We start from the raw sequence: 15,708 nt of genomic DNA, 5'->3' as shown, positions 1-15,708 counted from the left end.
GCATTGAGAAGAATTTTTACTTTTTAAATACCTGACAGAAAACCTAGAGTTGACTGTGTCGTTTATATTATTTCTCTATAACTGGGATTATGAAAAAATGCATAATTGAGTCTAGTGTTCATCACGTTCAATCTTCTTTAAATCTTTTCCCATCCATGAATATTTATTTCTGAATAGCATTAAAAAATAAAGAAACTTCAGCTTTTTGGTGGACATCTAACAGTATATTTTGTGCTATTATTTCTCTTCAATTCTAAATACTTTAAATACTACGAACTCTAGCCTCTGCGCATGTGAACATATATACATGTGTACATGTGCATGTCTGTAGTATTTATCTTATTTTAAAGGCAACTTCAAATGTTCACAATTGTACAGTCTAAACCTCTTTCAGTTAAATATATCTATCCCTTTTAGGTCTTTTGACGGTACAGTAGAGAAAAACCAAAAAATTCCGAAGTTTCAACCTGTGACCTGCTTTTCCCTGAGCACAGAAACCTAGGGATAATAAATGAAGCTTTACAACCACACAAAAGTGTATTTGTGATGGTATCTCTCTCCTACACTCTCAAATATCTTACGAAGTCTTTACAGGCTTTATGATGGCTCCTTGCAAACTCGGATTTTTAATTATCACCAGTTCTTTATTCAGATTATTTATGCTCATGAGTTCTTCATTGTCTGCTAGAGGTACTGCTAATGCCTGACAAAGACACTGACATTGCCAATGGAACAGTCAATGTCTGAGGTGAAGTGCAGGGACCCCTCTGCAGAGGGCACAGGCTTGCACTGAGGATGTATTGCCACTGCTGCCATTACTGCTGACAAAAAGCAGCTCCCACTCCCTTTCTGATGTGCTTGCTATCTCTGTTAACGGGAGTATCTCTGATACCACAAGCACCATTGTGACAAACCAGTGGTGATCATGTACTAAAGTCAGAAAAATTCATGCAATTCATGGGAGTTCCCATCATGGCACAGCAGAAGTGAATCCGACTAGGAACTGTGAGGTTGTGGGTTTGATCCCTGGCCTTGCTCAGTGGGTTAAGAATCTGGTGTTGCCATAAGCTGTAGTGTAGGTTGCAGACACGGCTTGCATCCTGCATTGCTGTGGCTGTGGTGTAGGCTGGAAGCTGTAGCTCTGATTCAACCCCTAGCCTGGGAACCTCCACATGCCACGGGCGTGGCCCAAAAAAGCAAAAAAAAAAGAAAAAAGAAAATTCATGTAATTCATTCAGTAATTTCATTACTTAAAGTAATGAAAGAACAAAACAAACAGAACAGCTTTTTGTGTATTTTTTTTTTTTACTGTTAAAATATAAAAAATGGGAGGGGCACTGGAATTGGTATATAGAAAAAAACTGAAAGGCAGATAGTTAAATTAAACTGTGAGCCTCAATTTTTTTTAGAAATTCTTCTCCAAAGCCTCATCCTAATTTTCATGCTAACACCTCCCAGGCCTGCTTGCTACAGTAAACTCTCCTGTATAACACATTTCCTGAGTTAAATAAATTTTGGTAAGTGAAATACAGATAAGTGTGTGACAAATGAAGGCAGTCATTGGGAAAGACGGAATATTAAGGCTACGCATGTAAAAAACTATTTTAAGGTCAATATATAATGAAATATTTACCTAGTTTTTAAATTAGTTTTGAGAAAAATATTCAGTATTTAACTATACTCTGTGAAAAAATGAAAATAATTCTAGAAAAAAGTATATAACAGACTGATATTAAAATAAAACACAAATAAATAACATGGTTCCAGAAATGACAAAATGATTTAATATTAATAATTAGCACTTAATTCAATGTCTAGCTCATATTCATCACTCGATAAATGCCAAGTTTTTTTAAAGTTAATACCATCTCTGAATATAATGTGCCCTACCAAAAAAAAAGTTAAAGGAGGAAATTCATAGGATTATATCAGTTAATACTAAGAAAAGTGTTCATAAAATCGATATTTCTTTTTAAAGTCTCATAGGTACTTTTTTTTTTAACAATGTAAACGTCTATTTTTAAATTAATGATAAATATAATAATGTTGAAAATGAGGTGTTTTTTTTGTTTTGTTTTTTTTGCTTTTTAGGGTCACACCTGTGGCATATTGAAGTTCCAAGGCTAGGGGTTGAATCAGAGTTGCAGCTGCCAGCCTACACCACAGCCACAGCAATGCAGGATCCTTTTAAAACCAGGGTAAGACAAGGATGCCAAGTGAAGATACCACCCTTACTTAACCACATTCCGAAAGCTGTATCAGTGACATTCAAATAAGGAAAAACAGTTCTGTTTAAAAGAAAGATACGTTTTAAAATATGAATTAGAATAGCTTCAAAGAACACATTGCAAGTAATTACAACAATAAAGAAATTTAATAAGATTTTGGCTAAAAGTATACAAGAATGAATATTTTTTTTTCTTGTCCCAGAAATATTTTCCTATAATATCCATAAAATAATAAGTCAAATATAAATGTCTAAAAATTAACTTAATAGCAGATATTTAAAGCTTCCATGCAGCATTATGCTAAGCATCAAGTGAAAGATATGAGTAAATTTGAGGAAAACTGTAATTATAGCTCTTTTGAATGGAAACTTTATATAGTATAAACTATCAGTTCTCTCCAAATCCTAATTGTTTTTAATTTGAAATATATTTGTATATGTGTATATAAATACATGTTTTATGGAGATACATATATGTATGTAAATATACATATCTAATAAAGCTCAAGGAAAATAAACTCATAAATTGCAAGATATTTTCAAATTAGTATTAATGAAGTCACGCATTATAAAACTTTTAAAAATATTATGAAATTACAATTTATAATGTAATAAAATCCCAGCAAAATATAAAAGCATCTCCAGAGTGTTCAGTTTAAATGGCTATTGAAGGATATACGTACACCCACACACCCATGCACATGTGTTTGTGTATGTGTGAATATAAACAAGAGGGATATTGCACTACAAAATAAAATTAGAGGTAGAGAACAGCACAACATTTTATCAAATAACAAATAATATACCTATTGCATATACACCAAAATGGATTATTATATACATTAAAATAAAAAGAGAAAGATAGGAGTTCTCTTGTGGCGCAGCGGTTTAAGGATAGGTATTGTCACTGCAGAGGCTTGAGTCACTGCTGTGGCACAGTTTTGATCCCTGGCCTCAAAATTCCATATACATGCTCATGGGTGCAGCACTCCCCCTTCCAAAAAGAAAGACAGATAAAGATTTTGCGGTTGCTAGGGTCCCAGCAGAAGAGAAACATATCCACAACTTAGGATAATCTGAGGTTTTAAAAGAGATACTGCTTTACAAAATTTGAACTGTCTATAGAGAAATTCTAAGGGTTAATAATATAACCCCAGGACTGATAACTGAAAAGGGATAAAGATGTGTCAAATACCCCGTGATATTTAAAATGTGCAAAATCCACAAGACTGTCCTCACTTCTGACTGAATTTATAAGGTCCTGAAGACCACCCATAAGTCTGAGATTTCATTAGACAGATTCAGACAAACTGAAAGTTGTTACACTCTCAGGATTAATCATTTATTACAGCTCAAGAACAGAGATTAAAATCAGCCAAAGCGTGAACTGCCTAGGGCAGAGTTTAGGCATCTAAGGTTCATGATTGCTCTTCCTGTCATCCTTCTGCCCAAACCACATATCTCAGTGAGTCGTGGTCTTTCTACTGAATTGCACTTTGGACAACAGCTACAAAAGCAGCCAACTGCAAAGTTAGAAAACTATTCCCAAGACCACCCTTGCTGCTAACACCAGTTGTGAGTTCGGAGCTTTTCCCCAAAACCAGCCTCATATTCAGTAACTCACTAAAAATATTCAGTATTCACTGAGAACTGTTAGGCTTGCAGTTATGGTCTATTAGAAGGAAAGCATACAAATTAAAATCAGCCATGAGAAGAAACATATGGGGCATAGTCCAGGAGGATTCTAAACATAGAGATTCCAGTTATCCTTTCCTCATGGAGTCAAGGATAGCAGTAAATCCCTTTGGCAGTGATGTGTGACAGCATACATGGAATACTGCCAACTATGGGAGCTTATCTTACCCTTGGAACCTTATTGGGGTTCCATCATCGTGGCATAATGGATGATGCCGATTTCAGTTTCCAGCTCCTTAGGAGACTGAGCTGATATTATATGATACAAAGCCCCTATCTTAAATCATATTTTACTATTGGACTGGCTCAAAGACTCCAGGCAAATAAGGATGCAACTGTCAAACATGACAGTCCAGGGCCTTAGAGATTCTCTCTCAGAAACCAAGGGCAAAGCCATACCTCTCTGTAGGCAAGGTTAAATTCTTTATAACACAGACCTCCCAAAGGAGAAAATCTTATAGAGAGGGCTGCCATTACTGGAGCGGTCACTTTAGGTTCAGGGAATAATGGGTCACTTCTGCAAAAGTATATTTACAAAGTTAAGACGGAATAAGCACAGTCAATACAGTGAATGCCAAAGAAAATAGGCCTCCTGTATTTTACTTGTTGGAGCAAAAACTAATAATATTGCTAGAAAGCAAATGTTCACTGTAAATAAAAGAAATATTATAAATATGCATATGCTTTGACTCAGTAATTCCATTTCAGATTATTTATGCTAAAGAATTTATTAGGGGAGTTCCTGTTGTGGCTCATCTGTAACAAACCCAGCTAGTATCAGTGAGGATGCGGATTCGATCCCTAGCCTTGCTCAGTGGGCTAAACCATCTGGCGTTGCAGTGAGCTGTGGTGAAGGTCGCAGACATAGCTTGGATCTGGCATTGCTATGGCTGTGGCTGGCAGTTACGGTTCAAATTTGACCCCTAGCCTGGGACCTTCCATATGCCATGGGTGCAGCCCTGAAAAAAGACCAAAAAAAAAAAAAAGAATTTATTAGATTGTACAGTAGGATTAATTCCTCGAATGTATTTATTATTTTACAAATAGTACTCTATTGAGCATCTATTATATGTAAGGCACCAAGCACTGACAGTACAGTAATAAATAAGTGAATAAAACCCCAATCCTCAAAGAACTTTATTCTAATAGATTCTTTGCATAAGAACAATTATATTAAAGTTATATAAAATTATAGGTATAATCTATTTATTAAATTATTACATACTTGTAATATAAAATAAAATATTTCTGGAAAATATCTCAAGTAAATTATGTATCACTAAATGAAAACTGCCATGAATACATTATAGCTTTTTTGTTGCATTAAAATTAGAAATTATATATTTTTAAGAGCTTTGCAGTAATTATTGCTCAATATGAAATTATTGGAAATATTCTTTTCTTCTTATGAATTTATTTTTTTTACAATGAACATAATGAGAGCAACTCTTATAATTAGAAATAAAATAACATTTATGTTTTAAAAATGGTTTCCTAAATGAAAAAATTTCATTTAATACTTCTTTAATAACACAATATATAACAGCAATATTAACACAGTCTCTCCCTATAAATAAAACTTGAATGGTGAGAATTGCCAAGCTAGTTATTTGAAAAAAATCAAATGGCTCTTATAATTACATTTTAAAAATTTAAATGTATCATTATATAGTAGCAACAGTATGCATTTTTGACAGAACAAGTTTTAGCATTAAATTTTATTCATTTCTGTATGACCTTTGGCAAGTTAATTCACCTACCTTAGCTTAATTTCTGCATCTATAAATTATAACTAATTATAACTGCTCAATAGCTTTGCTCCGAAGATTAAATGGAATAACAATGTCTGGCACAGAGGAATTTAATTATTTGTTCTTTACTTTGAAGAGGATTGTAATAGAAATGTTTGTTACCTGGGTTTAGTGTTAGCCATCTCAGACTTTTAGTTACTCTGCTGAATTAATCAAACCTACATTTCAAAATAGTGAAAGAGTTCTCTGAAAGTTATCAATCTGTTTCTATGCTTAGTTCTATTAGTGAATAATATTCTTGTTTTTTTATATTACCATATGATTTATTTCTGTATCTAAATGAATATCAGTTTATTTGCGACACTATTCACATATTGTATTTGCATTTATACTTCTTAGATTTTCAATCAACACAAATTTCTTATCTTTGAGCATAATATTGAGTACACACTCATATATTTTCATATACAGACACTGAACTTTTCAAAGAAAAAAATGTTCTTCAAAAACCTGCCCTCCCATATTTCTTTTGAGTTACATTGGCCTTATCATTATTGTAATAGTTTTCTTGAGCTACAAAGCTGGACAGAAGTCACATTTACTTGAAGAAATCACTTCACTTATAATTCAGTTGGCTCCCTAAGAACTTGGATTGATCCTGTAGATCTTCATTTAGCTAAAGAAATTAAGTTACTCCCTCTTGGGAGATATGTCACCTGAACACTCCAGGGGTAGAGAGAAGGGGAATATTACTATCCCTACTCTGCTTTTAAGCAAGAACTAACCTACGATGCTTCCTATGCCAATTATGATTAGACCAAAGATTAAGGAAGAAGAATGCTACAAATGGAGGTGGACATTAAATAAAATAGTGTAAAATGACAAGGATTAATTAAGAATATATATTTTTTTATATTCTTAATACATATAATGACATATGTATCAATAATAGAAATACAATGTAACAGTGATAACATATTTTCTAATAATTATTAATATATAAATAATAATAATAGACTGTAGTAGAGTTATCAGATATAGAACTCTGTTCAGGATCTTATAAAAGGAACAACAAAGCAGGAAGAGGAAGGGATGGACCAAGTTGCTTCACGTTCAATCCCACTGGACCTAGTACTGATTCAAACCTTTTCTGTCCATGTAAGCAAATGTAGCTGAGAGAAAATTTCAAGGAGTAAGTAAGGGTCATACTTGACTGTTGGTGAGCAAAGCATGGCAATTCTTGGTTTACTTGATCTTTGGTTTAATCTGACTGAATATAAAATTGACACAGGGCTAAGAAGTTTAATAGGAGTCAGGCAAAGAAATGGGCTAGAAACCTTTGCTTCACATAAAGAAGTGTAATATATTTTCCTAAAAGGTTTTTTTTTTTTTACAAGTTTCTACCTTCTGTTGAAACAAAATGTGATGTTTTATTGTTTTATATTTTGGAATATATATATATATATATATACAAACACACACACATATATATATACACACATATACATATATATATATAGAAAAACTAAAGAAACCAAACTATTTGACAAAATAATATAAAGAGGAGTACTAACATAAATATATCTATCTATCTATAGCTATATATATACGCTAATTTCAAACTCCTATTGCTGGAGACAAAATAAAAATAATGCACTCCTTTGTTCCTGCTGCTTCTCAGTTGAGTTCACTGTGAACACTGACAGTTTATTAATAACTCCAAGTATAGGTTCACAGTGTCTCATCCAACAGGTCTCAGAAATTACAAACACTGGATTTACACAAGAGCAAACTATATTGCCAGTCTTCTCACCTTCTTTACAGATAATCTGAAGCACAGAAAGGTTAAAACTGCCCAAAATGAAGCAGAATTGTGCAGTGGGTCGGTGTTTTTTGGACCTATGAAAAGTGAGGCCCTATTGTTACAGGCAGTAAGTCCACAGCTGGATAATGGGTTAAGGGCTACCCAAAGAAGGAAACCACAGGTAGCTGAGTCTACCATCTCATCCTACTTAAAAGAATCCTCAGACCTCACATGTTTCATTTGTGTTGCTTAACAGTTCCAGGTGATTTTCAACAAGTGACCCATGGAAGGTTAATATGGTGATTTGGCTTTTTTGTTTTCCACCCCCTTCCCTTCTAATAGAATGTAAACTCAGTAAGGGAAAAAACATCTTTCTTTTTTATCCTGGGCACTTCTCTCATTATCTTGCCCATGGTAAGAGTTTAATAAATATTGTTGAATGAGTGAACATAAAAAGCAAGGCAGAATTAAAATGAGTGGAGCCCTCCTTACACCCAGTCCAGAGTTTTTATTTTTCTTTTTCCTTGCAGCATATAACTGGATCATAATAGTAAGTAAGGAGGGGGGAATGTGGAAAGAAAAGAGAGGAAGAAAGGAAGGAAAGCAATTTGTCCCCCATAAAGTAATAGATTGGTGTAACACTCCAACACAGAAATAACAGAGTGGAGGTGGACAAAATGCATGGTATTAAGGCTATAGAGGAAACCCTTAAAGATTCAACAGAGGAGTTAGGGGAAAGTAGCCTTCTCACATATAAAACAAAATTTAACTGAATCAAAATGGAAAGAAAGAGCATTGCCAATCAAAATAAGGTAAAGCTGAAATAAAGATAGAGAGAAAACAATTATTTGGAAAATATGTATCACTTTTCATAAGCAGAGGAAACTTTACATTCACATAGATGGCTTCTCAATATTTTATCTTTAGTGACGATATTTTCCTCCCTAGAAATCCACTCCTAAGGTTATATCTACTCCACACACACAAAAAAAAATGCTCAATTTCAAGTATAGCACTCTCTGATCATAGTGTTTTTCTTCCAGCTCACTTATCCTCACTCCAAAACTTCCTTCAAGCGTGTTTTCCCCTTCTCAGCCATGTTCAGTGGGTGCTGGCAGCCTATCAATGACTCCCCTATATTTCCTAGCTCTATTGCAGTTAGGTTGAATACATGACTGAGTTCTGGCACATAGAACCATGAGAAAATATTAAACACCACTTCCTGTCTGACACAAACTTAGAGCCAGTGATCATCAAATCACCCCCCCTTTACTTTACCTGAATGAGAAATAAACTTATTGTGTTAAACCACTGAAATAGTTTATGGGTTGCTAAAATAAATCTAGCATTCATTTCTTAATGTTACACTTTCAATCATTCTCTACAGAGGCAGCCACAGGAATCATTCAAAAGTATAAATAGCATCTTGTTACTCTCTTTAAAAAAAATATATATATATATATATATATTTGTTTCCCATTGAACTTGGGTGAAATTCAAATCCTTGTCTATGACGTATAGGCTCACCCTATGTGGCTTCCATCAGCCGCTCAGAATTCACCTCCCTTCACTCATTCACTTGTTTTCATTCTTTTTCTCAACGCTTTGTTCTTTCTGTGCTTTCTGTTTGCAGTGCTTATTTCCAAGATCATCACAGACTCAGATCCAAGTTCAAACACAATCTCTTGGAGAGTTTGCCCCTATTTAGTTAAAGGAGCATCCTCATTGCACTCTGGAGTTGGAATTATGGTTGAAGCTTTTCTTAGCACCTATCATTCCCTGCAATTCTTTATTTGTTAACATGCTTAACATATGCAAACAGTTTGAGTTCCTTGATGGCAGAGACACCGTTATTATTTTTTTCATCTTTGTATTCTGGAAACATGGAATAATACCTTTTGGAAAGAGGTCACTCAAAATGTATTTGTTGACTGCTACAAAGTTGGTAGCACAGTTTTGCAGAGAGATTAATACATGAATAAAACAAAATACAGAGGAGGTGACATTTGAGGTCATAATTGAATGTTAAGATATTACTAACTTTCAGTGTTCTGGAAGCAGAACATTCCAGGGAGAGGAGACAGCAATTATGAAATCCTGAAGGCAGAAATAAGTACATTGTGTTTCTGAGAGAGAAATAATATCAGTGAAACCAGAGAATAATAAGAAAAAGCTTTGGATCTTTACTCAATGTTGTACTTTGCTTGGGAGAGGAGAGCTGGTTCACCCCAGAGAGCAGAGAGTAGGCATATAATTAACTCCCACACATCTAGCCCAGGATGGGAGGCTAGGGTTCCCTGACCGCGGTTTTCTTGCTTACGTTATCCATTCTGGCCCTAGGCTTGGAACGCAGCAACTTTTACACAATGCCTCAGCAGGAGAGATTCTCAGATATATTATTGTTTTAAAAAATGGATGTATGTGAAAACAACAACAGCAAAGATTTTCCTCAACATTTAAACAAGAGTTTTGAACTTAGATTTTTATTTTTATTTATTTATTTATTTTGTCTTTTTGCCTTTTCTAGGGCTGCTCTCGATGCATATGGAGGTTCCCAGGCTAGGGGTCCAGTCGGAGCTGTAGCCGCCAGCCTAAGCCACAGCCACAGCAACGCGGGATCCGAGCCGCATCTGCGACCCACACCACAGCTCACAGCAACGCCGGATCCTTAACCCACTGAGCAAGGCCAGGGATTGAACCTGCAACCTCATGGTTTCCAGTTGGACTCGTTAACCACTGCGCCACGACTGGAACTCCTGAACATAGATTTTTAAAGCCTAGTTTCTAGGCAGGTCTGCTGATAAGATTAACCTAAGAGGGGAAAATAAAAAATCCCACTTACTTATGACCTACTTTTCCAATCCAGATAGGCAATACCAAACATGAACATCTTAGTCACTGAATTGTGAGAACTAAGTGTTCCACAGAAATTGTATATATTTTTGATGTGGAAATAGAAGTTTGAGAAAAAAAGCTTCAGTCTGAGAATGTATTTGTATTGATCCATTTGGCTAACAGAGCAAAAGGGTAATAATACCTTTTATGCCTACAATGTGAAGACTAGCAAAGCACAAAAAGTAAGTCTATGTAAACAAATTTTTCTTCTGTAATATGTCAAGGGCTCAGTTGCAACACAGAGGTGGCTATTTCCAGGATGTGAAATCGGCACTTTTTTCAGGCCACTAGGAAAGCTGTTTTGAGCCATTCTCAATTATGCAGTGCAAATAGCTCATTTACTTTCCCTTTTTTCTCTTCACTCTTACTGTTGATAAGGTGAAAGAGGCCAAAATCAGTTTGAGACTTAAAGTTCCAAGATTCTATGCTTTGATTTGTCTTACATGATCTAAGGTCTAGTTTTCATCTTGACAGTTTCAGGGACTTTATTTTATTTGGGCAGGACTAAACTCTAGCATAATGATATGCACTAATTAATCTCTCAAAAGATAATATTCTACTAGAATGGTAATTGCTTCATTTTTATTTGGAAATCAGTCAATTGGACCAATACGTCATGTCAGCTGGCTGGACAATGCCAACTTTCTCTAGAACAGAAGGTAATGAGAGATCCAAAATGAAAGTCAAAATGTAGAGAAAGTATCTGGGTAAGAAGAACTGAAAGATCAGACAAGACTTTTGTCATCAATTTCAGCATCTACATCTCCTAGAGACAAATCTGTGAAGTAGATGAAAATATTTGTTCTTCTGGTTAGAAAGCCCCAGGGAATCCAGAAGTCAAGCAAACAAATTCATCTTAAACAACTTTTCTTTTTCTAACACCCATAATAATCATGATCACGGCCTTCTTGCTCATCAGTCTGGAAACTCACTATTCAATTTGACCGAACTAGCAGAAATGGATATAACTTTTTTATTTGTATAATCCTCATTGAATTAATACAAGGGATACTTCTTACTGATTTGGGAGGCATCCTAATTTAATAAAAAGGCACCTCATCATGCCTGGAATGAATTATTTAGGGGACTGTGTCTTGTAGATTATTAGCACAATCCCAACCATGTGGAGTCTTTCTAACTTTTAATAATAAAAGAATAATACTATTTGAAGACTATTGACATAGAAGAGAGTTTCTATGTGACATGTAATTATTAATTCATACACTACTTGACAGGCTCTGGTAGCGGGAATCATTTAATTTATCTTCTAAATAGTGACACTGTTGAAAATTAAACCAGGAAAATAGACATCAACCAGAACTGTCAATGAAAAACCAAGAGGGATGCTCACCCTATGCTCTGGGAACAAAATTCTAATTCAAACCGAAGGAAAGCTAGAGCATGCAGAGTTGAATCTTATGCCACCTTTTCTCTCAAGGACCCAACAGAGTGGTGCTAAAGGTACATTTGTAGATGCCACGCATTCCTGATTTGAGTTTTGTCCATTCAGCATTTTAAAAGATGCTTTAAAATATTTTCAATGGTTTTTTTTTCCTCTAAGTATTAAGACTTCAGTAAGAACTGTATACGTAGATCCATTTTCCATTGTATTAGCAAGAAAATAAGTTGTATAAATTGCATAATGGGAAAATTCCTACTGAAAATTATCAATAGAATAAATGAATTATTCTTGGGACTCATTTTGAATTTATATTCAGAATATTAAAAATTAAAGGATGAACATAGGTATCAGGATTTTTTTTTGTCTTGTTTTGTTTTTTTAGGGCCTCTCCCGCAGCACATGGAGGTTCCCAGGCTAGGGGTTGAATAGGAGCCGTAGCCTCCGGCCTATGCCACAGCCACAGCAACATGGGATCTGAGCTGCCTCTGTGACCTACACCACAGCTCACGGCAATGCCAGATCCTTCACCCACTGAGCAAGGCCAGGGATCGAACCCGCCTCCTCATGGATGCTAGTCAGGTTCGTTAACCACTGAGCCACAATGGGAACTCCAGGTATCAGTATTTTAAGGTTATAATTGTTGTTTTATTCACTTTAGTTTGAAAGTTTGAGCCCCAAAGTAGTTAAAGCTTCCTAGAATAATCATATTGACCTGTGAGTCTGGGGACAGTACATCTGACCTATGAGTATGTTTGGAATTAATCCCCTCCCTTATCACTTATTTGATAGTTTTTCTTTGCAAGCTTTCATTGACTAGCTTGTAGTTCAGAGTTTGTCAATGAGGAAAGATCCTGATAAAGTCTTTTCTGATTCAATGAAATTTAATATATTCTATATAACAATACTTAACACAGCATTATATAGAATATAGACTCAATAAAAATTTAAGCACTCTATTCCCTTTTTGGAGTACAAATGAATTATCCTATATCTAGAATCCTCATAATTCTTGATTTACCCCAAACCATCATGCTTTATGACACTTGCTCCAGTGTCTGGTCCAGAAGTCAATCTCGTTCATTTCAAAAGCCTTCTGTTTTCGAACATAAATTATTTGGCCTTCCAAACTAAACTTTCTATGTTTACAAGCTAATGCTTTTTCCCTCTCACATGCTTCAAATCTTTCAGTTCAATTTGGCCTAAAGGTTGAGTGTAATTTCCTCCTTATTTTCTCCCTCCCATCAACATCCAATGGATTCTCATCTGTTCTGGATGTTAATCTCTTCATTCATTTAAATACCATACATGTCTTCAGCACTCGGCATTATGTTATATCCCTAGGACATAGTGATAAACAAGGTCCAGATGACTCTGCTCTTGTAAATATCTGAATGTCTAGTGGATAAAGCTAGGAGAAGTTACAACTAAAGGAAAGTCAAAGAAAGGCATACTGATAGCTGCAGGAAGAAATTTACCCGGCTCAGTCAAGTTCCCAGGTAAGCAAGGGAAAGAAACTCTGGCTCTCTTAGGTCTTTGCTAGACATCTAAACCTTTCAGATTCTAATGGGATCAAAGGTGCTCACAGCCTACATCTTCCACAATGGAATCTCATTACATCTACTCACAGACCGATTATAAAATCCTGAACTTTAAGGCCATAATATGGCTTCTCTGGTGTGGGGAGAAAATTCATTTTTCAATACAGATAAGGTAGGAATTGAAAATTAGTTTGGTGATTTCCTTTTGGCTCTTTTAATTCTTTTCTGAACAGTCAACACAATGTGGGGCATAAGTGCTACCCTGTGCCACCAAACTACCTGGTTCTTGAACTCTCATACAATTTACAAGCCAGTTATGGCCTTTGGGGAGTCATAGTGCAGTGACACAGGAAACAGCATTGGAGACTGCGGTGTAGCACTCAGAGTGTTAGGGAATGCATAACTGCCTGGAAAAGGGCGCTTGTTATCAAGAATTAAATATTGTTTTACCTCTCTGTTGGTCTAACAAGGGAAAATATATACCTTATAGTTTTTGGACTCATTCCGACTTGCAGGAACTGTCCAGATACATATTTTAATTTAAATCCAAATAAATCTTTTTCTTCCCTTATTTATTTCTAAATTTCTTTAGGTTTATTTTTTATTGAAGTATGATTGATTTACAATGTTGTGCCAATTTCTTCTATACAGCAAAGTGACCCAGTCGTACATATGTATAGATTCCCTTTTTTATATTATCTTCCCTCATGGTCTGTCCCAAGAGACTGGATATAGTTCCCTGTGGTATATAGTAGGACCTAATTGCTTATCCATTCTAAATGTAATAGTTTGCATCTACTAACCCCAAACTCCCAATCCATCCCACTCTCCCCACTTTGGCAACAAATCTGTTCTCTATGTTTGTGAGTATGTTTCTGTTTTGTAGGTAGGTTCATTTGTGCCATATTTTAGATTCCACATATAAGTGATATCACATGTTATTTATCTTTCTCTTTCTGACTTACTTTGCTTAGTATAAGAATCTTAATTTGCACTCATATTGCTGCAAATGGCCCTTCTTTCTTTTATTTAATTGTTGTTGGAGTTCCCGCTGTAGTGCAGTGGGTTAAGAATCCAACTGCAGAAGCTTGGTCACTGTGTAGGCATTCTTTCAATCCCAGACCTGGCTCAGTGAGTTAAAACATCTGGCTCAGACTCAATTCCTGGCCTAGGAACTTCCATGTGCCATGGGTGTGGGCATTAGGAAAAATGTTATTGAATCCACCAGTGGATTCATCCTGTTGTTATAAAACATGTGTTAGGGTATGTATTGGGTTTCAGAAATAAGTATGTTCTTTGAATTGCAAGTGAGTAGTAGTATATTATAGAAATAATAAGATTTGGTCACTGAAAAAAATTTAAAAGTCAGAATATAATTTAATATGGAACAGGGTAAATTATTAATAAATGTTTTAAGTAAGTGCAAAGGTAGACTAAATAAACTGCTATTTCCAAATCCAAGAGCCTTTTAAATAAATTGATGGTACACTGTGAACTGAAGTTTGTCACTTGCCATCAGCCTCTACATGGATTAAAACATGAGCCACTGCAGCTGCCAACACGCAACACCCTCTTAGTAGATCTCAGGGTGGAGACCAGGAGTGAGGCACTCTATGCTCTGGGGACACTGGAAGAGCAGGTCTCCAGATATTTGATGTTTTTAGAAGATTTTATGAGCCCATTTCTTGCATCTCTTCATATCTAGAAAACACGAAAATCTTTCATGGTCATGTCTGCTCCTTGTGACTAGTAGTAACCTTCAGGACCAGAAGCAAACTTATAAAATGTGTGCATGGCTGCATGCAACCTCCCCCTTCACCTTTATCACCTATGCACTGATATTTTTTCCCCTGCCTCTTCGGAGCAGTATTTTAGAGCTATCTGAATTTCAGAGCAGCATTTCAGGGCAACCATTCCCAAGGGTGAGCAAGTGAGCCCTGAGGGAACTTAGGGAGGAAACAAAGAATACTGGCCCCATAACTTAGGTGCATATCAAAGGAGTGGTTCCAATTAGTCCAGATCTTCACATCTTCCCACAGAAACATGCTGAATTCCTTAACTTGAGAAATCTAGTTTTCTGTAATCTTTTTGTTCCTGTTACCTGCATATATATCCTGGCTGCTCCCTCACCTCCTTGGAGTGGTTTTTCAGTGCTACCTGGGATGCTGTCTCACAGGTTTAAGTCATAAAATAAAACTTAACTCTCAACTTTCATGTTGTGAACTTTTTTTTTAGTCTTTTTTTTTTTTTGGTCTTTTTAGGGCCACACCCACAGTATATGGAGGGGCCTAGGCTAGGGATCCAATCAGAGCTATAGCCCCCAACCTCCGCCAAAGCCACAGCAATGCAGGATCCAAGCCATGTCTGCGACCTACACCACAGCTCACAGCAATGCA

This window comes from Phacochoerus africanus, chromosome 4 (assembly GCF_016906955.1).
Source record: "Phacochoerus africanus isolate WHEZ1 chromosome 4, ROS_Pafr_v1, whole genome shotgun sequence".
Lineage (NCBI taxonomy): Eukaryota > Metazoa > Chordata > Mammalia > Artiodactyla > Suidae > Phacochoerus > Phacochoerus africanus.
Note: the sequence above shows the minus strand (reverse complement) of the source record.